Source organism: Phyllostomus hastatus, unplaced genomic scaffold, assembly GCF_019186645.2.
Source record: "Phyllostomus hastatus isolate PE091 unplaced genomic scaffold, TTU_PhHast_1.1 phas_contig_16, whole genome shotgun sequence".
NCBI classification, from domain to species: domain Eukaryota; kingdom Metazoa; phylum Chordata; class Mammalia; order Chiroptera; family Phyllostomidae; genus Phyllostomus; species Phyllostomus hastatus.
This window is the reverse complement of record NW_025333643.1, coordinates 30,630,548-30,654,673: the sequence shown is the minus strand read 5'-3', so window position 1 is coordinate 30,654,673 and position 24,126 is coordinate 30,630,548. Positions and strand designations below refer to the sequence as shown.

Below are 24,126 nucleotides of genomic sequence, written 5' to 3'. Positions count from 1 at the left end.
CCTTCTTTCTCCTGTGCAGTATTCCATTGTGTAAATGTACCACAGTTTTTTTTTTATCCACTCATTTACTAATGGGCTTCCAGCACTTGGCTATTATAAATTGTGCTGCTATGAAAATTGGGGTGCATAGGTTTTTTTGAATTAGTGTTTCAGGATTCTTAGGATGTAACCCCAGCAGTGGAATTGCCGGATCAAAAGGCAGTTCTATTTTTAGTTTTGTGAGGAAATCCCATACTGTTTTCCACAGTGGCTATACACAAGTCTACATTCCCATCAACAGTGCACCAGGGTTCCCTTTTCTCCACAACCTCGCCAGCACTTGATGTTTGTTGATTTGTTTATGATGGCCATTCTCAACACTGTGAAGTGGTATCTCATTGTGGTTTTACTTTGCATCTCTAATGGCTAGTGATGCTGAGCATCCTTTCATATGTCTCTGGGCCCTCTGTATGTCCTCCTTGGAGAAGTGTCTGTTCAACGCCTTTGCACATTTTTAAATAAAATGATTTGTCTTCCTGGAGTGCAGTCATGTGACTTCTTTCTATATTTTGGAGATCAAACCCTTGCCGATATATCATTGGCAAATATATTTTCCCATATGGTTTGTTCCCTTTTCATTTAGCTAATGTTTTCTTTAGCCATGCAGAAATTTTTTATTTTGATGAGGTCCCATTTGTTTATTCTTGCCTTTATGTCCCTTGCTTTACAGGATGTATCTGAAAATATTTCTGCATGGAATATTTGAGATTTTCCTGCCTATGTTTTCCTCTAGGACTTTTATGGTATCATGACTTATAATTAAGTCTTTTATCCATCTTGAGTTTATTTTTGTGTATGGTAAAATTTGGTGATCAAGTTTTTTGGGTTTTTTTTTTTTTGCATGGATCTGTTCAGATCTCCCAACATCCTTTGCTGAAGAGGCTATTTTTATTCCATTTTATGCTTCTGTTCCCTTCGTCAAATATTAACTGACCATAGAGACTTGGGTTTATGTCTGCGCTCTCCATTCTGTCCCACTGATCTATGTGTCTGTTGTCATGCATGTACCAAAGTGCTTTGATGACCGTGACCTTGTAATATAATTTGATTTCACATGTGGTGATCCCTTCTACTTTGTTCTTTCTCAAAATTGTTGTTGCTGTTAAGGGTTGTTTATGGTTCCATATAAATTTTTGAAATGTTTGTTCTGTATCTGTGAAATAAGTCCTTGGTGTCTTAATAGGGATTGTGTTGAATCTATAGGATTGTTTTGAGAAGTACGGATATTTTGATGTTAATTTTTCCAATCCATCAACATGGTATATGCTCCATTCTGGCTGTCTTCCTCAATTCCTTTCTTCAGTGCTGTGTAGTTTTTTGAATACAGGTCTTTTACCAGCTTGGTTATATTTATTCGTAGCTGCTTTATTTTTCCTGTAGCTATATCAAATGGGATTTTTTTAATCTGATTTCTGTTTCTGATATTTTGCTGTTGGTGTAGAAAAATGCTTTTGATTTATGAATATTGACTTTATATCCTGCTGTTTTGCCAAATTCACTTCTTAGGTTGAGTACTTTTTTGGGGGAGTCTATAGGATTTTCTATATGCACTATTATGTCATCTGCAAACAATGACAGTTTACTTCCTCTTTTACAATTTGTATGCCTTTTATTTCTTTGTATTCTTTATTTAACTTTTATTTTATTTTTAAATTATTTTATTGTTGTTCAATTACAGTTGTCTGCCTTGACTCCCCCAACTGTCCCCACTTAACTGGCCAAACCCACTCCCTCCCTTGCTTCATCCCCATGCCTTGATATTGTCCATGTGTCCCTTATAGCTGTTCCTGAAATCCTTTCCCCCCATTATCCCTCCCCCCCACCTCTGGTTACTGTCAGATTATTCTTAATTTCAGTGTCTCTGGTTATATTTTCTTTCCTTTTTTCTTTTGTTGATTAGGTTCCAGTTAAAGCTGAGATCATATGGTATTTGTCCTTCACTGCCTGACTTATTTCATTTAGCATAATGCTCTCCAGTTCCATTCATGCTTTTGCAAAGGGTAGGAGTTCCTTCTTTCTTTCTGCTGTGTAGTATCCCATTGTGTAAATGTACCATAGTTTTTTGATCCATTCATTTACTGATGAGCATTTAGGCTGCTTCCAGCACTTGGCTATTACAAATTGTGCTGCTATGAACATTGAGGTGCATAGGTTCTTTTGGATTGGTGTTTCAGGGTTCTTAGGATGTAATCCCAGCAGTGGAATTGCCAGGTCAAAGGGCTGTTTCATTTTTAGTTTTCTGAGGAAATCCCATACTCTTTTCCACAGTGGCTATACACAAGTCTACATTCACACCAACAGTGCACCAGGGTTCCCTTTTCTCCACAACCTCGCTAGCACTTGTTGTTTGTTGATTTGTTTATGATGGCCATTCTCAATGGTGTGAAGTGGCATCTCATTGTGGCTTGAATTTGCACCTTCCTGATGGCTAGTGATGCTGAGCATCTTTTTCATATGTCTCTGGTCCCTTTGTATGTCTCTCTTGGAGAAGTGTCTGTTCAAGTCTTTTTCCCATTATTTAATTGGGTTGCTTGTCTTCTTAGAGTGCAGTCATATGAGTTCTTTCTGTATTTTGTAGATCAAACTCTTGTCTGAGGTATCATTGGCAAATATGTTTTCCCATATAGTTGTTTCTCTTTTCATTTTAATGCTGTTTTCTTTAGCCATACACAAACTTTTTAATTTGATGAGGTCCCATTTATTTATTCTTTCCTTTATGTCCCTTGCTTTAGGGGACATATCAGTGAAAATATTGCTGTGTGGAATGTGACATTTTCCTGCCAGTGTATTCCTCTAGGACTTTTATGGTATCATGACTTATAATTAAGTCTTTTATCCACCTTGAATTTGTTTTTGTGTATGGTGTAAGTTGGTGATCAAGTTTCATTTTTTTGCATGTAGCTGTCCAGATGTCTCAACACCATTTTTTGAAGAGGCTATTTTTACTCCACTTTATGCTTCTGAACCTTTTTCAAATATTAATTGACCATAGAGACTTGGGGTTATTTCTGGGCTCTTTGTTCTCTTCCATTGGTCTTGTGCTTGTTCTTATGCCAATACCATGTTGTTTTGATTACAGTGGCCTTGTAATACAGTCTATATCAGGTATTGTGATCCCTCCTAGTTTGATTTTCTTTCTCAACATTGTTCCAGCTATTCCAGGCTGTTCATGGTTTCATAGAAATTTTTGAAGTGTTTGTTCTTTATCTGTGAAATATGCCATTGGTACTTCAATAAGTATTGCATTGAATCTATAAATTCCTTTGGGTAGTATGGACATTTTGATGATGTTAATTCTTACAATCCATGAACATGGTATATGCTCGCATTTGTTTGCGTCTTCCTCAGTTTCTTTCTTCAGTGTTGTGTCATTTTCTGAGTACAGGTCTTTTACCTCCTTGGTTTTAGGTTTATTCCTAGGTATTTTATTTTTCCTGTTGCTATATCAAATGGGATTTATTCCCTGATTTCTGTTTCTGATATTTCATTGTTGGTGTACAAAAATGCCTTTGATTTCTAAATACTGACTTTGTATCCTGCTGTTTTGCCAAATTCACTAATTAGGTCGAGTCGTTTTTTGGTGGAGTCTACAGGATTTTCTATGTACACTATCATGGCATCTGCAAACAATAACAGTTTTGGTCCCTCCTTTCCCATTTGGATGCTTTTTATTTCTTTTTCTTTTCTGATTGCTGTGGCTAGAACATACTATGGCCTGTCCAATACTATGTTGAAAGTGGTGAAAGTAGATATGCTTGTCTTGTTCTTGATCTTAGTGGGAAAGCTTTTATATTTTGCCCATTTAGTATGATGTTGACTGTAGGACTCTCATATATGGCCTTCATTATGTAGAGGTATGCTCCTTCTACTCCCAGTTCACTGAGTGTTATTATCAAACATGGGTAGTATACCTTATCAAATGCTTTTTTCACACTTATTGATATGATCATTTTATTTTTTCCTCTCTTTTGTTTATATGATGTATTATGTATATTGTTTTATGAATGTTGTACCATCCTTGCAAGCCTGGCACAAATCCCACTTCATCATGGTGTATTATACTTTTGATGTTATTGCTGGATGCAATTTGCCAGTACTTTGTTGAGGATTTTAGCATCTATGTTCATCAGCAATATTGGCCTGTAGCTTTCTTTCTTTGTCTAGTTTGTGGTTTAAGATGATGCTAGCCTCATAAAAAGAGTTTGGGAGGCTCCCTCTTTCTGTATTTTTAGAACAATCTGAGAAATATAGGGGTTAGAGCTCCCTAAATATTTTTTAAATTTCTCCTGTGAAACCATCTAGTCCAGGGTTTTTGTGTGATGGGAATTTTTTCATCACTGCATGAATTTCATCAGCTATTATTGGTCTGTTCAGGCTTTCTGCTTCTTCTTCATTAAGTGTTGGAAGAATACATTTTTCTAGAAATTTGTCCATTTCACCTAGGTTTTCACATTTCTTGGCATATAATTGTTCACAGTAATTTCTTACAATGCTTTGTATTTCTGTGGTATCAGTTGTAATCTCTCCTATTTCATTTTTGATTATGTTTATTAGAGTTCTCTGTCTTTTTTTCTTAATGAATCTGCTTAAAGGCTTGTCAATTTTGTTTATCTTTTCAATGAACCAGCTCCTGGATTTATTGACCCTTAGAATTGTTCTTTTAGTCTCTATGTCATTTAATTCTTCTCTGGTCTTGCTATTTCCTTCCTTCTACTTGCACTTGGCTTTTTTTGTTGTTGTTCTTCCAGTACTTGTAGATATAGGATTAGGTTGTTTATTTTAAATGTTTCCATCTTTTTTAGTAGCCCTGTATTGCTATGAAGTTCCCTCACAGTACTGCCTTTGCTGTGTCCCATAAATTTTGGACTGTTGTGAGTTCATTTTCATTTGTTTCCAGGAACTTTTTGATTTTTTCCTTAATCATATTCTTTATCAATTCATTGTTTAATAGAATGCTGTTCAAACTCAATCTCCATGAGTTTGAGTGTTTTTGAGTTTTTTCCTTAAGGTTGTTTTCTAGCTTCAAGGCTTTCTGGTCTGAGAAATTGCTTGATATGATTTCAATTTTCTAGAATTTGTTGAGGCTTGTTTTGTGACCTGTCATGTGGCCTATCTTTGAAATTGTTCCATGTGCATTTCAAAAAAATGTGTATTTTGCTTCTTTGCAATGAAAGGTTCTATATATATCAGTTAAGTCCCTTTGATCTAGGGCATTGTTCAATGCCACCATATGCTTGTTTTTCTTTTTTTTCTTTTTGAAGATCTATCCATTTTTGACAGTGGGGTGTTAAAATACCACAGGATAAGTGTGTTGATATCTGTATCTTTCCTGTAGTCCTCCAAGATTTTCCTTATATATTTGGGTGCTCCTATGTTTTGTGAACATGTGTTTATAAGATTTATGTCTTCTTGATGGATTCTTCCCTTGAGTATTATTAAGTGTATTTCTGAGTCTCTTTTTTATGGCCTTTCTTTTGAAGTCTTTTTTTCAATGTAAGTATTGCTACCCTGGCTTTTTTTTCCCCTGTCCATTTGCTTGGAATATTTTTTTCCAACCCTTCACTTTTAGTCTCTGTATGTCTTTGGTACTGAGGTATGCCTTTTTTTAGGAAGCATACATGCAGCTCATGTTTCATTATCCATTCAGCTACCATATGTCTTTTTATTGGTGCATTTAATCAATTTACATTTAAGGTTATTACTGATAGGTACTTATCCATTGCCATTTTTCTCCCTTTGTACCTTTATTCCTTTCTCTTGCACTGTTTTTCTTCCTCTTCTTAAAGCAGTCCCTTTAGCATATTTTGCTGTTATGGTTTGGTGGAAATGTATTCTTTTAGACTTCTTTGTCTGAGAAGCTCCTTATTTTGGCCTTCCATTTTAATTGAGAGCATTGCTGTATAGAGTAGTCTAGGTTGCAGGCTTTTGTTTTTCACTACTTGTTATATTTCTTTCCTTTCCTTTCTGGCTTGTAATGTTTCTGTTGAGAAGTCAGTTGCTAGCATTATCAGGGCTCCCTTGTATGTTACCTTCTGTTTCTCCCTTGCTGCCTTTAAGGTTCTCTCTTTATCTTGGAATTTTGCCATTTTACTTATGATGTGTCTTGAAGTGGGCTTCTTTTTGTTCTTCTTGATTGGGACCCTCTGCACTTCTTGGACTTTTGTAGCTTTTTCTCTCATCAAATCAGGGAACTCTTCCATCATTACTTTTTCTAACAGGTTTTCTATTCCTTGCTTTTTCTCTTCTGCTGACATCTCTATTATAAGGATATTATTTCATTTCATGTTGTCCTGCATTTCCCTTAACCCCTCTTTGTTCTTTTTCAATCTTTTCCCCTTTCCTTGCTCTTTCTGAGAGTTTGTTCCTACTTTGTTCTCCTGCCCCCTGATTTGATCCTGTGCTTCGCTGAGCTTGCTTTTGATTCCTTCTACTGTGTTTCTTAATTCAGAAAAGGTATTCTTCATTTCTTCTTGCACCTTGTTGATTGTTTCTATGTCCTTTTTTATGCTGATATAGTTTGTAGTAAGTTCCTCATAATTTCCCTGTAGTTTTTGGTAGTTCACACTGAGTTCATTAAGCTTCCTTAGAACCATTGTTTTGAACTCAATATCGGATAGTTGACTTGCATTCATTTCATTTAACATTCTTTCTGAGGATTCCCCCTTTTCATTTTGATTGGGGGTTGTTTCTTTGTTTTCCCATTGTTTGTGAGATTTTTTTTGTTTGCTTCTGTTTCTTAAATTGGTCTGTTTTGATTTCCTGGGTTTGTGTTGCAATCTTCTATGACAGAAGACCTGTGAGACTCAGTGGTGCAGTCTCCTTGATCACCTGAACTTGATGTTCTTGGGATGTCCTCTATGCCTTTTATGTTGGTTTTCTGGTTGTAATTGGGTTTTGATTATTGTTGGGTCATTCCTTCATGGGTCCTTCCCTGCCCCTGGTTGACTGACAGTCACTTTGTCCACCATGTTTTCTGTGCTATTGTGCAGGTGCTGCCTGAACAAAACCACAGTGCTCAAGAAACAAACCCACACCTGCAAATATAACCCCCCCAAATCCAACTCTCAATAGCAAATGAACCAGTATTAATAAGGGTATAATAAGATTAAGACTATTATAAGAAAGGAAAGCAGCTTTGAGATGACCTACTGAAAGATAAATGATTTTGAAAAGGTGGAGGGAGGAGCACTAATAAGAGTTGGGAGTTGGAGCAATGGAAGGAGAGAAGGTAAAGTATACATCAGGAATAAAGAAAGGGAATAAAGAGTGTGGAATGAAGTATGAGAAGGGAAGCATATAATATTAGATTTGAACAGATTAAAATCATGTAAAATAAAGTGAGAGAGAGAAAGAGAAAGGAAGGAAAACTATTAAATAATTAATAAAAAATACAAGAGCCAAATTGGAGAGAAAGATCCACCAGAGTACTATCAATGACAAACAAGCTAAAGTTAATATAGATGGTATGGGAATAAGAGGAAAAAAGAAACAAAAAAATCCTATAGGGGTGCCAGAAGAGGAAGAACAACAGCAAGAAATTGAAGACTTATTTCAACAAATAATAAAGGAAAACTTCCCCAGTCTGGCAAAGGAAATAGACTTCCAGGAAGGCCAGGAAGCCCAGAGAGTTTCAAAGAAGTTAGACCTGAAGAGGAACGCACCAAGGCACATCATCATTAAGTTACCCCAAGACTAAAGACAAAGAGAAAATCCTAAAAGCAGCAAGAGATAAGGAGACAGTTACCTACAAAGGAGTTCCCATAAGGCTATCAGCTGATTTCTCAAAAGAAACCTTACAGGCAAGAAGGAGCTGGGAAGAAGTATTTGAAGTCATGAAAGGCAAGGACCTACATCCAAGATTGCTCTATCCAGCAAAGCTTTCATTTAGAATGAAAGGGCAGATAAAGTGCTTCCTAGATAAGGTCACGTTAAAGGAGTTCATCATCACCAAGCCCTTATTGTATGAAACATTAAAGGGACTTATCTAAGAAAAAGAAGATAAAAAATATGAACAATAAAATAACAACAAACAAATATCAACAAATGAACCTAAAAGAAATGAAAATCAATGAAAACAAAAACTAAGCAAACAACCAGAACAGAAACAGAATCAGAAAAATAGACATTACACAGAGGGAGCTCAGTGGGGAGGAGGAAGGGAGGAATAGTGGGGGAAATGTACAGGGAAGAAGAAGCATAATTAGTAGGCATAAAATAGATGGGGGGAGATAAAAATGGTATTGGAAACAGAAGACTCAAAGAACTTATATGTACAACCCATAGACATGAACTAAAGGGGGGATGCTGGAGGTTTGGGGGGGCAGGATGAAGGTGGCATAAAGGGGCAAAAATTGGGAAAACTGTAATAGCATAATCAATAAAAAATACTTAAAAATAAAGAAAATTCCAAGTGATGTTTAGAGGAATGGGAAGTGATTTTATAATGATAGAAGGAGAGGGAATACTATGAGTGAGGGACAAAAAAACAGACTAAGTGAGGGAAAAATTAAAATTTTGTATGTAAAAGAAAGAGAAGAAAAAAGGGAATAAAGAAAAATAAAATGGCAGGATGAAAGAGAAATAGAAGAAAAACAAAAAAGAAAAAGGAAAAAAACAGGTTAAGACAGCAGAATTAATATTTGAGTTGAAAAAAAAAGTGTAGCAGAGGGGTCTAGTAAAATTTGTTATTTGAGATACAGAATTAGTGAAGCTCTAAAGATAATCATGAAAAAGCTTGCAACAACAACTACCCTATCCATAAACAACTAGCAAAGTTTGTTAAAGGTATAGAGAGAATGCAGGTATTTTAAGAGCTGGGCAAAAGGATGTGGAATGACCCTTGACAGGGGATTTTGTTTTGAGTTTCTGGACAGGGGAGAAATAGTAAGAGTGTGGAATGGAAACAAGTTGTAGGTATAGAGAAAACCAAATTTGAAATAAAAATACTGCAAGGAAAAAGGAAGGTAAAATGGGTTAAGAGAAGGGATGGGCAAAATATGTGAATTGAAATACACTATAGTATAAAATCTAGTGACTTATTATATACAGACTCGCTGGACAAGAAAGGAATGTTTATAAAGCTCTGCAGGAAAGAAAATAATGCAAATCATGAAGTCCACAGTGGCTTTTGTCACAGTAGCCTCTTGTATTTACCACTATTTTTTTCTTTCTGTTTCTCCCTCTGGTGATGTCAGATGTTGACCCCATCTGACCTTAGGCAGCCTCTTTGATACTTCCAGTGATCTGCAGCCACTGGCTGTCTTCTTCAATTGTTAATCTGGTCACTCTGCACTCAGCAGTCAGGCTTAAGCACCATAGGGCCAGTGCAGATACCCTCTTGGGGTTAGGGCTATCATTTCCCCTCATGCTACTGCCACTTGGAGGGGAATGGTATGCCTGAGCATGTTGGCTGATGCCATCTGGGGTATGACTCAGCACTAGGATCCCAGAATCTACTCTCTCAGTTCTCTCCCCCAAGCTTCAGTCATTAGTCTCCTCAGGCACCACCAGCCCACTCTGCCTCTGCCTTTGCCTGAACCCAGGGTAAGTGGCTGCAAATGAAAATTTGTGTGTTGGCTTTTGAAATGGCTCTTGTGTCTCCAGCCATTTGTCTCTGCATCCCTGCCACTTTTCTATGATGATTATCTGTGCAATTTTAGGGCTCTGGTGATCTAGGCTGAGAATCCTAGCTTAGGGTTTATACCCCATTCTTCTCAGGGGGATCCAACTGGCTACTTAATTATCCCACTAGCACTGCTGCCTGTGGGCGCCCCACCAGCTCTCGACAGTATCTACCGCACTCCTTACCAAATAAATTGTGCCAAAACTGGTTCTTCTGTCTGTCTGAGGTTATATGGCTTCTCTCTGGCTATTGCTCAGTTGTTTGTTCCAGGCGGTTTCTCCACGATTGAGTTGTAATTCCAGATTGGCCCTGGAAGGAGGTCAGTGTGACTTCAATTTACTCCTCCACCATCTTCCCTCTCTAAATAAAATCTTTTGTAAAAAATTAAAAACTTTTCACTAACTAATGGTTTAAAAAAACAGAAATTTTTTCACTCCTGGGTCTAGATGTCAAATTCTGAAATCAAGGTGTCAATAAGGCCACACTCCCTCTGAGAGTCCTAGGGAAAAATCTTTCCTTGCTCCCTTGTGTTCTCCTAGTTCCTGGGGTGGTAGGCAATTCTTGACATTTCTTGGCTTGCAGACACATCACTGTAATCTCTGCCTCTGCCTTCATGTGGGCTTCTCTTCTCTGTGTACCTTTGAGTGTCTCTTCTCTGCTTACAAGAACACCTGTTATTGTGTTTTGGGCCTACCTTAATCCAGCATGACCTCATGCTAACTAATTATATCTACAAAGACCCTATTTCCAAATATGATCACATTTTGATATTTTAGGTGGACAAAATTTTTGAGGGGTGGGAACACTCTTCAACCCACTAAAACTGGTTCAACTTCAAACTAGAACAACTGGTAAGCTCAGCTCCCTTTAATTATCCCCACTGTTTGTTTGTACCTAAGTCTCATATAGTTTGTATTTTGGAAGTAAAGGAAGATAGGAATTCAATCATGTCCTGATATTTTAATGCATTATAACCCCACTCTACTGCAGACTGGTATGATCACATTTTAGAACCAACTCAGTTGTTAAGAGCCAGAAGCTATTGTCAGACTGCCCAAGTTTAAACCCTGGTTTGAACTTTTCACCATTGAGGTTACAAAACATTCTTTATGCCTTGGTTTTTTCCTGCATAAAATGTGGTTGATTAAAAAAAGTACTCTTTCTAAGGTTGTAGTAAAAGTTAAATGAGAAAATGGAACTAAATTTTTAGCTCAGTGCCAACAAAAGTAAGAATAATAAGTGTTATTATTAATTTGTAACTTCCTGAGGTGGTGGGTATGAGAAAGAAGGCTTAGAAATGATTCTCTCTCAGAAAGTCTTCACAGACTTTTACTAAAACCTTGTTTCTGCTTTCACCCCCCATTACCCAGTCTTAACCCCCTTCTCCCTTTGACTCTAGTACTCACATAAGTCCATAGGGCACCAGCATGGAATATAAAACCTAAGAACAGGCTCATGGTCTATGCACCTTTATTGACAATTAAAGCTCTACAACAGAACCAAGCTCAAGGCTTCTAGTTCCATTGTCTTTTAGAGTAGATTCTTTCCCAGAGACACTCTCAGCCCACCTACAAGTAGACTTCCAGTGGCCAATCCCATAAATTTACTGGACCGGGATAGGACTCAATCTTGGCGGGGTCATGGCTATGCCCACTGACAGCTAAATACATGCACAGGGTTTAGTTACCCCTCAGCTTGGGGATACAGCTCGGCTGGGACACCTGAGGCTTGAGAAGATCCTGGAAGCTACAAATCAGGCCAGGCAGGGATGATTCAGGAAGTGGATTTGGACTTCCTTCTGTCTGAGGGCTCCAGCACCCTGCTTCTTCTGGTGGATGGCAAATAAGACTGGCTTTCATCAGGGTAGTGTGAGGCTGGACAGGAGCCAAATTTCTATTGATTCTTCTTGTTAGGGCCTGAAGCTAAGACAGGAGACTGCTTTTTGCTTCAACTGCATGGGCCAGCTCAGGCACAAGGGTCAGGGGATAGGTGGGAGGGCTCCTTTGCAAGAGTCTCGGCCCTTCAGTCTACTGACTGAAGACAGTAGATGAGAGGATGCGTGTCAGAAGCAAGAGAATGATTCTGTGCAGCCATTATGTATCTTGTGTAGTAGGGTATCGCTGTGAAGAACTTGCCCTATTACATTTCAGCAAAGAGCTCAGTGGGTTGTTTTTTTTTTTTTTTATATTTTGTGGAAATATTCTTTAGTGTTTGGCTTCACAATGGGAAAGAGTTGGAAACCTTCAGCTTCCCTTCCTTTTCCTGCCAGAGTGATGGGAGCTGAGCAAAGCATCACCACAACTTCCATGTGCATGACACCCCAGCCTTGCAGAACCTGGAGCAAGAGCATGGAGGAGGCTCACATACACTGTATTATAAAATGTATATAGTATTATATATTGATATAGTATTATAAAATGTCTAAGTATTATAAAATGATATATTTCACCAGCAAAATTGTATGTGAAATACATTCTATTCTCTAATCTTGACGAATATACCTTCCCAATGCCCTGCAGTACCAGGACTAAATTTAGATTTCTTAGGATCCTTGGCATTCCATGCCAAAATGTGGAATTGGGGGAAAGCCAGCCACTGGCCCTTGCCCACTTGTCTCCCATTCCACCCTGCCCTACTCTGCATCGTGAAGACTCTCACTCACTCTTATGTTTGCTCATGGACACTCCAGCCTGAATTCCATGCTGCATTCCCACCTCCCTGCAAACAGCTGCCCCATAGTCAACTGTCAGGTATAGGGTGTGCATGCTGATGGGACAACTTGGTCTCCTGAGAAATAAGGGAAGCACTCACATCCTGGAAACAGAATCATGGCCACTTGGGCAGGGAATTATGGAACCCAAGGTATCCAGAGTAAAGTCTAAAAAGAGAGAGCATAGGGCCCCGAAGGACACATCCCATTGGTCTCATGGACTCTATGGGGAGGCAGAGGAAGGTTAGAGGGGCCCTTTAAAGCAGGGGCTGGGGCAAGACTCTGTTGCTTTAGTCTAAAGACTGTTCTGTTCATGCTAATAACACTGAAATTCCAATATCATGGTAGTTTGGAGACCAGGCTCAAATGGCAGGGAGCATGATTTCCGAAAGTTTGGAGATTTGAATTCTTGAATTCCTTTCCTCCCAAGGAAGAGGCTCACCACAGTAGCAGGAACTGACTCAGAATCAGGGAAATCATGGGGAAAACCTGCTGCAGGGTTGGGAGCACCCAGCAGTGACCAATGCCTTCATTTTAGTCTTCCCTGGATCCAAGGATTCCTCTGAAGGCATCTCTTTCCTCCACAATCCATGTGTTTTCTGTTATTTCCTAATTCTCAGCTTGGCAGGCCCAAGAGTGCTGTATCCATATTTTTCTGATGAGTTTCTTCCCACATGCCTGAGCTGGTAGCAGTGAGCCTGTAAAACAAAGCTCCTTCTTTTTCACAAAAAGATTCATGTTCATCTCTGAAAAAGCCTTTCCAGTCTTCATTTTTCTCCTCCTGCCTGACATCTCCCTTTTCTTTGTGCATACATACTCACACATATATAGATATATATACATGTGTACGTATAAATAAATATGTGTATATATGTGTATAAATGTGTGTGTGTGTGTGTGTGTGTGTGTATACACACACACAGCCTTGGTGTTCCTGCATTCTTTACTGTGAAGTTCACTCATGTAATAGTCTCATGGACCTGCCACTCAGAAGCTGAAATGTCTGTTGCTATAACTACAATGGTCATAAATTCAATTGCAATAATTAAAATTATGTGTTTTCCAAACTCTTCAAGTAAAGATAGAATCATTGGACTACCTGGAGTTTTAAGTTTAAAGTTCATGTCTAGCCCCCAAGTCTGTACTGCTTATGTTTAAAATGTTTGCAAAGGGACCTGGGTTTCTTTTCATTTCTGCAGACACTTAAAGGGTAAGTTTTATTTCTGCATCTGAAATCACAGACATTCTACTCTCTCCTGAAAATAAATTTCACTTTGCCACCAGATCCTTTAAGAAACAAGGTAAATAGGGTGGAAAGAATGGAACTGTGTGATTTTGAAGTAGCCAGGGGCTTTCGTGTCCAGTCTGTTTGCCTGCTATGCTTGTTTTAGATTTGAGCTTCTGTTCAGGAACTCTGCTTGGGAACCAGTTACATAGGAGAGGGCTAACAGAACCTTGCAAACTGCTAATAAATGATTGTTACTAAATGAAAGGAAGTCAGTTCTAAAAGAAATAAGGAACTAGGAATCCAATCATTACCCTTTATTCCAGATGCCAGCTTCTCCTCCTGGGAATACTTCAATGGCTTCTGTGAGACAATTGCTACTTTCCCACCAATATGCCTTCTCTTCTTTTGTAGAGAACCTCAATTTAGTTTGTGGTAGCAATACACCAAGGTAAAAACTACAGTCCCTACAAGGTAAACTAACAAATTACCACAAACTTGATGGCTTAAAATGACACAAGGATATTATCTCAAAGTTTCAGTGGGTGAGGAATCGACGCAGTTTACCTGGGTCCTTTGCTTCAGAGGCTTTTACAAGGCTGCACTCAAGATGTCTGTCAAAGCTGGGTCTTAACTGAGAGTTTGACTAGGCAAGGACATGGTTCCAAGCTCATGTGGTTGTTGGCAGAATTAAGTTCCTTGGAGAGCTATTTGATTGAGAATCTCAGTTCCTTGCTGAATGTTGGCCAAAGGCTTCCCTCAGTTTCTTGACAGGTGAAGAAAGAAATATTCTCTCCAAACATGGCAGCTTACATCATCAGTGTGCAAGTGAAGAATGCAAGAGAGACAGTTCACTAGTCAGACAGGATACTATCTCTTGACATTGTATCACATTTGCCATGTTCTGCTGGTCAGAAGCAAGCTGCTCTAACCAGCATGACATGATGCCGTTGTTTGAGCTTCTGGGCTCAGCTATGCTTGACATGTTCAAATCCCTGGGCTTTTCAGTCACAGTAGACAGTAATCCTCCCCCCCTTTCTTAAGCACACCAGAGCCATTTTTTTTCACTTGCAAGTAAAAGAGAACATTCTAATACAATAGGCTTTAATAAATACATGATGAGTAAATTTATAGAAAGTGCTGTGAGAAAGCAATGTGAGAACTCTGGTAGCCTAGAAATAACACCCAGGGGTTGGCAAACTTTTCTGTAAGGAGCCAGCTTATAAATTTTTTAGGCTTTGCAGACCACACAGTCTCTGTTATGACAAATCAACTCTGCCATTGCAGCATGAAAGCTGCCATATATGATACACAGATGAGCTTGGCTATGTTTCAATAAAACTAGATTTATAAAATCAGTCAGCAGGTGAGATTTGTCCCCCAAGCTGGAGCTTGCTAACCCCTGTATTAAGGCACTGTAAAGTAGGGAGAGAACTGTTTATTGTTTTGCATCTTTTAAAAATCTAAGCAGACTGGTGACTTTGGGAAATATTGCTGCAAGGTTAGGTTGTGTTCCTCCTCAACCTCCTGCTTTCCATCAGTCCTCTCTTTCTTTCCTGGTTCTTTCAGAGCCTGAAGAACTCTGACAGACTGGAGAGGGTTCAGGTCCTCTGAGCCTCCATGTTCAGCCCACCCTTCATCACTAAGCTGCCCACAGTGCTGTCATCCTGAGCCTTTCCTTGTGCCTGTCCTCTCTCACCCTCAACTTTTTTCCCTTTCTTCCATCTTTTCTGCACTCACTGACATTCTATTCCTCTCCTCTCTGCCCTTATGCTGCTGCTTTTTTTTAAAGATTGTATTTATTTATTTTTAGAGAGGGGAAGGGAGGGAGAAAGAAAGGGAGAGAAACTTCAGTGTGTGGTTGCCTCTCACATGCCTGGCCTTCAATCCAGGCATGTACCCTGATTGTGAACCAAACCAATGACCCTTTGGTTTGCAGTCTGGCTCTCAATACACTGAGCCACACTGGCCAGGGCCCCTCTTCTTCTATTCAGATAGGAAGAAGGGGTGCAGAAAGAGTAGGGAGCAGAAACTAAAGAGAAAAATAAAGGAAATCAGGATGGCCCCTTCTGCATGGCCTGATGAACCTTGTATGCTTCCTCAAAGTGCTGCAGGGTCAGGAGGCATCTGAGCTATTCTCCCAGAGCAGGGAAGAAAATCCACTTCCACTCTCACCCCCCAGGGAAGCATATGAGCAGGTAGGGATTTCTGACAGAGCAGAAACTTTCTCCTAGAAGGTAAAGCTCCAGCAGGGCCATACTATGTTCCCAGTCCATTCCCAGGGCTGGGAACAGGGGTTGCACTTGGTAGATTTGATTCACAGCAAATGGTTGGTGAATGAATGAATAAACTAAGCCCTTGCAGGTGGTATTCTGAGTAATTTGTCAAATAAAGCCTCGCTTTATTTTCAGACTGCTCAAAACTCTCCTTCCTTAGCTTAGCTGCATACCAGCTGCAAAGACTTTCTAGCTGGAGGCAGGAGGGGGAATTCTGTCCTCTCTAATCTTTTTAAGTGACTTCTTTGGAAAAGGCTTTGCATGCATTAAACACTGAGTTGGCAGAGTCTTATGCATCTTTCAGAGGTTTTGTCAAGCTATTGCTCCCAGTAGGGAGCCCAGGAGACTGGGGGAAGGTAGACAAGGGGTATCTTCTCTCCATGCAGCCAAGAAAGGCAGAGATGAGGGCTGCTCAGAGTTCTGTCCAGAGTGATGAGTGACAAACCCCTCAGTTTCCAAAAAAACACTGAGTTCCAAGCACAGGGTAGGTAGCCCTTCAGTCAGGAACAGAGCCTTAGTACCTACCATTCTCTGACTCATTGTGTAACCCTACGCAGGTTATATCTCCTCCCTGTGCCTCTGCTCTCTTATCTGTGTGATGAAATACTGACTGTGCTGAGGACAGATTTTAAATATTTTCTTTTATTTATTTTTAGAGAGAGGGAGAGAAACATCTATGTGAGAGTAAAACATTAATTGGTTGTCTCTCTCATGCACCTCATCCAAGGACTGGCCCTCAACCCAGGCTTCTGCCCTGATGTAGAATGAAACCGGTGACCTTTTGCTTTGTAGGGTTATACCCAAAGCCAGGGCCTAAAGTATGAATTTTAACACAGGGTTAAGTATTAAAGTCAGCTGGAAACCATTAGTCCAAAATACCCTTGCAAAGTGCCTTAAATCACCATAAGATTCTGTCTATGTGATTTTGGGTATCTACTGTACTACATAGACTTTTCCAGGCCCACTAAACTCTGAGTCCAAGTGGGAAGTCAAGCCATCCTGTCTTCCAGGTAATTATCAGGCCCCTGGCAGTGAATGGAGGCCTATAGGGAAGGAGGAGTAGAATGATGATTTCTCCAGTGCTCTGGCTTGCCTGAAGACTTTTCTCCATTCTGTTTCCTAGTAAGCTTCTGCAGTCTTAATATGTGTTGACCATTTTGTTTAAAAGAAATAGTGGTTTTTCCTGGGCCAGCTGGCTGGTGGGGCAAAAATTAGGAAAGTTGAGCAGCCCTCAGAGCACTGCCCCACAGTTTAAATGAGAAGCTGTGCATTCAGTGTGTAGGGCAGCTCTTGGACCATTGTGAGTGCTCCATAAAGGAGAGGGTTTAGTCCATCATCATCATCATCGTTGCTTAAGAACCTCAGTTCAGCCTGGTCCACAGTGATTTAGAGAGTGTGGTAAATGCTTTCAGCTCACCCATACCCCAGCTTCTTATAGTTGTTGTGGCACCAGCTCCACATCTCAGCCCTCAGGGAGCTGCTGTGCTCAGGCTGCTAGAGCTAGGCTTGGTCTGGCCAGCTTCGAGCTGGAAGAGCTGTGGAATTCATGGCCCACACACCCCTCACCCTGGTGTGATCCTTACCATCTCTACCATCTCCTACAGGATGGAGCTGCTTGGTTCCCAGTCCCATGTTCCACTTCCTAGTAAAGTCACCTTCATGTAAATCCTTAATTCACCAGTCTGCTTCTGGGAACCCTGTCTAAGAGAGGTATAGAGATTTTCCATGCTGTTAGGATGGAAATCAGTATGCAGAAGGGGGAGCGGTGCATGGAGGAAAGAAGCAAACACTGGGAAAGGAAGGTAACAGGCACAGAAATGTCTGCAGTGAAGGTGACTTTAGGTATCAGGCATACTGACCTGGATTTGAGGAATGGAGAAACTGAGGGCCAAGAGGGAAAGTCACTTGCCTGAGGCTAACAGCATCATTAGGGCAGAACTTGTCAAGGCACATAAAAATGCCCAATCAATGCTTGTGGAATGAAAGTGAGGGGTTGAATTGACAGGGCTACCCCCATCACCTGAGCCAACAGGTTCATATGTAGCTTCAAAGAACATTCTGCCCTGAACCACAAACCTCCAGGTTCCTCTGGAGCTCTGCTCCCCACACATTGGGGACCCCTGGCTCTGGAACACATGCCCCAGGCAAGGGCCCAGTGTGGACTCATTTATATGTCCCTCCCATCAGTCTAAACATGCAGGGAGATTTGCTTTCTTTTCACTTTCCTTAGAACAGCAGGTCACAGAGAAATCAGAAATTATTTGTCCCTGAGCTCCTCAAACTTTATTTTCTGCCCATGAATCTTTTGGTTGTTCAAATACAGATTCTGACCCAGTGGGTCTTCAGTGGGCCTGAAAGTCTACATTTCAAACAAGCTTCCATGGTGGGGACAGGGGTGGCCCTCCATGAACCATACTTTGCATAGCAAATTTCTAATATGCTTTTCTTTGCACCATCACTTGCTTCCAAGAAGACCCTTTCTCCTTATCCATCCCTTGAGGTTTTGTTCAAATGTCACTTCTAAACCCCTTGAGTCTTCCTCCTTCTTTCAATGGAAAGAAATCTCTTGCTATGTTTGTTTTTCTGTGCTTCTTATAACACTAATACCCTCTCTTTCATGGCATAGTTATTTTTGCCCTAGACTGTGAGTTTCTTAAGGAGTTCTATGATTTTGTTTTGAAACACCTGTAGCTCTATCACTCTCCAGAGCACTGTAGTAATAACAGCTCACTTGTGTGTGGCAGGCACTGGGTTCAGTCGCTAGTGGGCTTTATCTCAATATTCTTCAGTATTGTGAGCTAGGTATTAGTATCCAGAGGCTCAGAAAAGTGAGGTGAATTGCCTGAGGTCATACCTGATAAGTGGCCAAACCCACTGACCCCATCTGCCAAATGCCAAAGCCCAAGCTCTTATGTATTTTGCATTTGTTGAATGAATGAATAAGTAAATGAGTGGATGGTTGGATGGATGGGCATTTCAGAAGAAAAATACTGATTCTGTGTAAAATACTCCACATGAAGCTAGCACATTCACATGCTTTAGCTTGGGGTAGGTCGATTATCCCCCAGTCCCTCCTTCCTTCTAATCCAGAGATTTCCATGAAATTCTTATTCACAGTGGAGATCCTGTCCACAGAGAACAGGAAAGTGACATATTCAGCCTCAGCTGTTGCACTTTCCAACACCCTCAGGCTTAGTCCCCAACATCGTTTACTCCTCTCAAAGTGTGAAGAGGGCTCCCCACCTCCTGTGGGTGGGGTAGAGTGGTGCTGACAAGCTCAGAGCTGTTGCTGGGAAAAGCTTCACGTTGACAGGGAAGCAGGCAGCTATTGGCCTTTATTTCACTGGAGCAGCTTATCTCAGATCATCTTTTCAATCACAGGCCCTTAAACAGCTTCTGGCAATCAATTTGCATTCCTGCTGCTACTGCTGCTGCTCTTGCAGGGGGGAATAGAGGGATTACTGTATTTACCTGCATATAGCTTCAGCCTTCTTCCAGTTGATAGTGGCTCCAAAGACGAACCAACCTGCTACCCCTGCAGGTTTGTGGGGAAGCCAGACCATTTATTCCAGTCCTCCAAGAGCCTTCCATCTTCTTTTACTTATGTTTAAAAATAATTTATTTTTCTATTATAGTTGACATACAATATACTTATGTTAGTTTCAGATGTACAACCCAGTGTTTGGACATTTATATAACTTATGAAGTAATCACCCTGATAAATCTAGTACTCACCTAACAACATACGTAGTTATCACAACATTACTGATTATATTTCCTATGCTGTACTTTACATCCCCATGACTATTTTTATAATGGCCAATATGTACTTCTTAATCCTGTCACATTTTTCTCCTAGTCTCCCAACTGCCCTCCCAATCTGGCAACTGTCAAATAGAACTTTCCATCTTCTAATGATTGGTGTGGAGCTGTCAGTCTTGCCAAAACAGGAGACAAGGTCATGTGGTGGTGAACAGTGCTTGGGAGCCTGAACTGAGATTTCAACTGTGCTGCTCACAGGCTGTGTGACTCTCTCTCTGAGCAGTAGTTTCTGTACAGCCTCATTCTGCAGATGAAGGTGAGGGCTAAATAAGATCAAGCATGGAAAGGTCAGTGTGTGCCAACATGTGGAAAACACTCATTAAATAAGAGGTGTGCTGGAGGCTGATTCCAGAATTTGGAATCCTAGCATGGCATGACATGCTTCAGGGCCCCATACCTCCTTTTCAACCTCCAGGAACCTTCTCTCTGGGAGCTTGTTGGGCCAGGTTCAAGTGCCACCATGGTCGAGCTTCTCTACAATTCACAGCATCATAGGCCCTCTGCAAATATCAGATGGAGAAAGTAGTTTAGTAGAGGGCAGGGAGGCATAATGAAGCAGTCACATATGGGAAGACCAGCAGTTTGGGAAGATGAGGCTAAAAAGGTGTTTGGGATCAGATCACAAGGAGTAGGCAGCCTGAGATCAACAAAGGAGTTAGGACTTGATGCAGGAGAATGATAGGAGGCCACTGAGTAGCTAAGACCAGAGTTTAGCAAGCTGTCTACTTGCTGGCTGTGTGAAGGATTAATTGTGGTGCATGAGGGACAGAGTAAAGTGAAGGAGAACAGATAAGAAGCAGTTGTTTGAGTCAAGGTGATATTTGACTATTACTGGCACCAGAGCAATAATTAGTAGGTCATTAGATCAACCAATCAGAAGGGGCTTCAGGAAGGCTGTGATGCCCCTCTGTGCTTAGCATTAACCCTTCAGTTGTTAAACTGTGACAATCTGGGGGTTATAGGAGAGGGACCTAGGTGGTGTGATAGGGGCCTGAGTGCTCAGGCTAGTAAATACTTAGCAACATATTCTGCAATATCAGGCTAATGGTTCTATTTGTGCTGTGTACTGATATTCAGCCCTGCATGGGACCTGGAGCACGGAAATGCAGAGGCAGATTTCAGAGAGGTTGCTCAGATAAAATTGACATCAGGGTGTGGTGACAGCTTTGGTTCCACATCATCATCAAGAAACAACCTTGTTCAGAGCTCTTGGGGGTAGGCAGAAGGGGTGGCATCACAACCAACACAGCAGCTGAGTCCCAAATGAGCGAAATGAACCAAGATGATATCAGCAAATGTACTATAGGGAGAAGAGAGGGAAGGAGGCACAGCTAGGAGTGAACCAGAAATAAAGCTGGGTTCTGAATAGCCAGTTAAGCTTTTTCAGGAGCCTGTAGCCTGGCCTGCTATAAATAATGCAAATTCCTCCCTCCTGGAAACAAAACATTTGAGAAGTTCATACAACCAGCACCTCACAATCCTACCATGCAAGGGCACTAGGGGTTGTTGGTTGGCACCTGCCTATATTCGTACTGTTCTTATCCTGGGGTTCAAGCTTTATTTCTAATTTCCCTTAGCATCAGGGAGTTCTCAATCCTCCTACACATAATTTACTGTGACTGATTCTATGAAAGAGCACAGGATATGGATTTGTGTTAAAAAATGCCCAATGAATAAACAAAAATTGCCCAAGAGAGAAGTTGATGTGGTTTTTATTCCCAACAAGTATATCCTCTTCATTCATGAGATCAAGTTAAAAGGAGACTTAACAAAGTATCTGGAGAACCAGGCATTCTTCTATGACTTTGCATTTGATGAAACATCTTCAAGTTAAGTCATCTATAGCAGGGGTGTCAAACTCATTTTCACCGGAGGCCACATCAGCCTCACAGTTGCCTTCAAAGGGCCGAATGTAATTTTAGGACTGTATAAATGTAACTACTTCTTAACAGTTAAGCAAGAGTTCAGTACTGCCGCTGGGTAGAAACAAGGTGCTGGGCCAGATATAAAAAGGTGGAGGGCCAAATTTGGCCCACGGGCCTTGTGTTTGCCTCCTGTGATCTTAGGTTCACAGCAAGCCCACCAATACACACAATTTTCCAAGGCAGAAAATCAACTTGTTTTGCATATGGCCAAATGAGAAGTTACAAGACACATACTATGTGCAGAGGCCTCTCTGGGAAAGCCCAGAATGCATCCACAGGGATCTATGAGATGGTCTCCCAGGATGTCTTCCTCCTAAAGAATCAGCCCTACTACCACAGCCTGGGCTTGGAAGTCTATGTGACATTCCTTGAGATCTATAACAGGAAGTTGATTGAGCTGCTCAACAGCAAGGCCAATCTGTGCATGCTGGAGTACAGGAAGTAGCAGGTGCAGGGACTGGGGCTGCAGGAGCACCTGATTAACTGTGCTAATGATGTCATCAAGATGACCAACACAGGCAGTGCTGGCAGAATCTCTGGGCAGACATTTTCATCTCCAATTCTTCCTACTCCAATGCCTACTTCCAGATTCTTCTTTGAGCCAAAGGGAAATGCATGGCAAGTTCTTCTTGGTGGATCTTGCAGAGAATGAACAAAGTTTAGACATTTCCATTGCTCACTGGCAGACCCACATGGAAGCCATAGAAATCAATAAGTCTCCTGGCTCTGAAGGTAGCAAGGGTTAGCTAGGGGTCATTGGTCTGGGGGACTGCTGATACAGGGAGGAAGAAGGCAGTGTGAGAGGAAAGAAGGGACCTCAGTTGTACCTGCTGCCCCATAGGAGTGAGTCAAGGCCCTGGGACAGAACACTCAACACCCTGTTCCACAAGAGCAAGCTAACACAGGTGCCAAGGGAGTCCTTTATCTAAGAGAAATGGAGAACTTGTATGATTGCCATGATCTCACAAGGCATAAGCTCCTGTGAATATACTTTAAACGCACTGAGACATGTAGACAGGGTCAAAGAACTGAGCTCCCACAGTGGGCCCAGTGGGAAGCAGCCAATTCAAATGGAAACACAAGAGATAGTAGCCAGATCTCACAGGTCTTTGATTGCAGGAAGTTTTTCTAAGGAAGAAGAGGAACTGTCTGCCCAGATGTCTATCTTTCATGATGCTGTGAAGCCACACTTAGCAGCTTCTCCCAGGAGTCATTAATTGGCCTCAATCTTTCACTCCCTAAACTCCTGGGTAAAGACTTATTTGCAGTCTGTTGAAGCCCCACAGGTACCTTCTTGGCACACATCGTTCCCACAGGCTGGCTTTGTATTGCAAGTGCCTGGGACTCAGCCAGAGAGCTTTCTTTGGCCAGGAACATTCTTGGAGGTGGGGTGGAGAGAAGCCCAGAATGCTGGGAAGCTAACCCCCCCAATGCAGGAGCAGCCCTATACCAGTGCCAGCTTCTTCATTCTTTGGGTGGGATAACTTCGACATCTGTCCTGCACTATCTCTCATGGTCTGCTCCTGGGGGAGCCCAACTGAAGTCATACCGATATACCCCTAGTTCCAGTCACTGCCATTTCTCACCTGGATTCCTGTCTGGATGCTCTCCAATCCAATCTATAGCAAAGGGAGCTTTCAAAAATGCAAACTGAATAACTTTTCTCCTCTGCTCCCTGTTGTCCTTAAGCAAAGTTAAAACCATTTAAGTGAATGATACAAACCACTGCCTGTCCTGTCTTCAATTCAGGCCTATACCTATGCTTTCCCTGTCTCCTAGAATCTTCTCTCAATTTCTCTTCTCCCAATACCTTGGCCCTGCCCATGCTGCTCCTTGTTTTTAGATTTCAGCTTCCCTGGAAAGTCTTCCCAGCTCAAGTAGGTGTTAGACCTCACTCCTCCTTGTGGGCCCTGCTCTTGCCCTTTCCACCCTGAGGCACAGTTCTTTGTTGTCTGTCCTTCCTTCATGAGCAGTGGTTCTCTGCCTTGATTGTGTGTTGGAAATGACTGGGGGCCTCTACAAACTACAGACATGGGCCCCATTGAAACTAATTAAATCAGAATCGCTGGGGGTGCCCAGCATCCACTTCGCGTCAAAGCCCCACAGGTGATTCCAATATGTAGTCTGGTCGAAAACTACATTCTGATAGTATGATTTCTTTGTGAACGGTAAGGCAGGGTCCAGTCCCTTGCACATGGTAGGGGGTCCCTAGTGAATGTTGGCTGTGAATACAAATAAAAACTACAGAAACACTGTCCTTATATGCCAGGCACTGTTCTAAGATGAGTGAATAAATGAGTGAATTCATGTGTAAATGAATGAATGAATGAATAAAGGGCCCATCTGAGAACTGGAGGCTCCAAAGAAATATTTGTCCCTAAAATATTGAGTTGTCTAGCAAGTAGCAAATAGCCTCTTGCCACAGCACAGATTAAGGAGTCATCTAGCCCTGGGGCACAACCATGGTAGTCAATGCTGAGCTGCTAAATCACCAGCAAGTTGCCTCC

The 24,126-nt window shown here is 41.2% G+C and overlaps 1 pseudogene; it reads left to right on the top strand.

The window, feature by feature from the left end:
* LOC123814352 overlaps positions 1–22,836 on the top strand; it is an 86,218-nt pseudogene extending 63,382 nt beyond the window's left edge.
* The last annotated feature ends 1,290 nt before the right edge of the window (positions 22,837–24,126 follow it).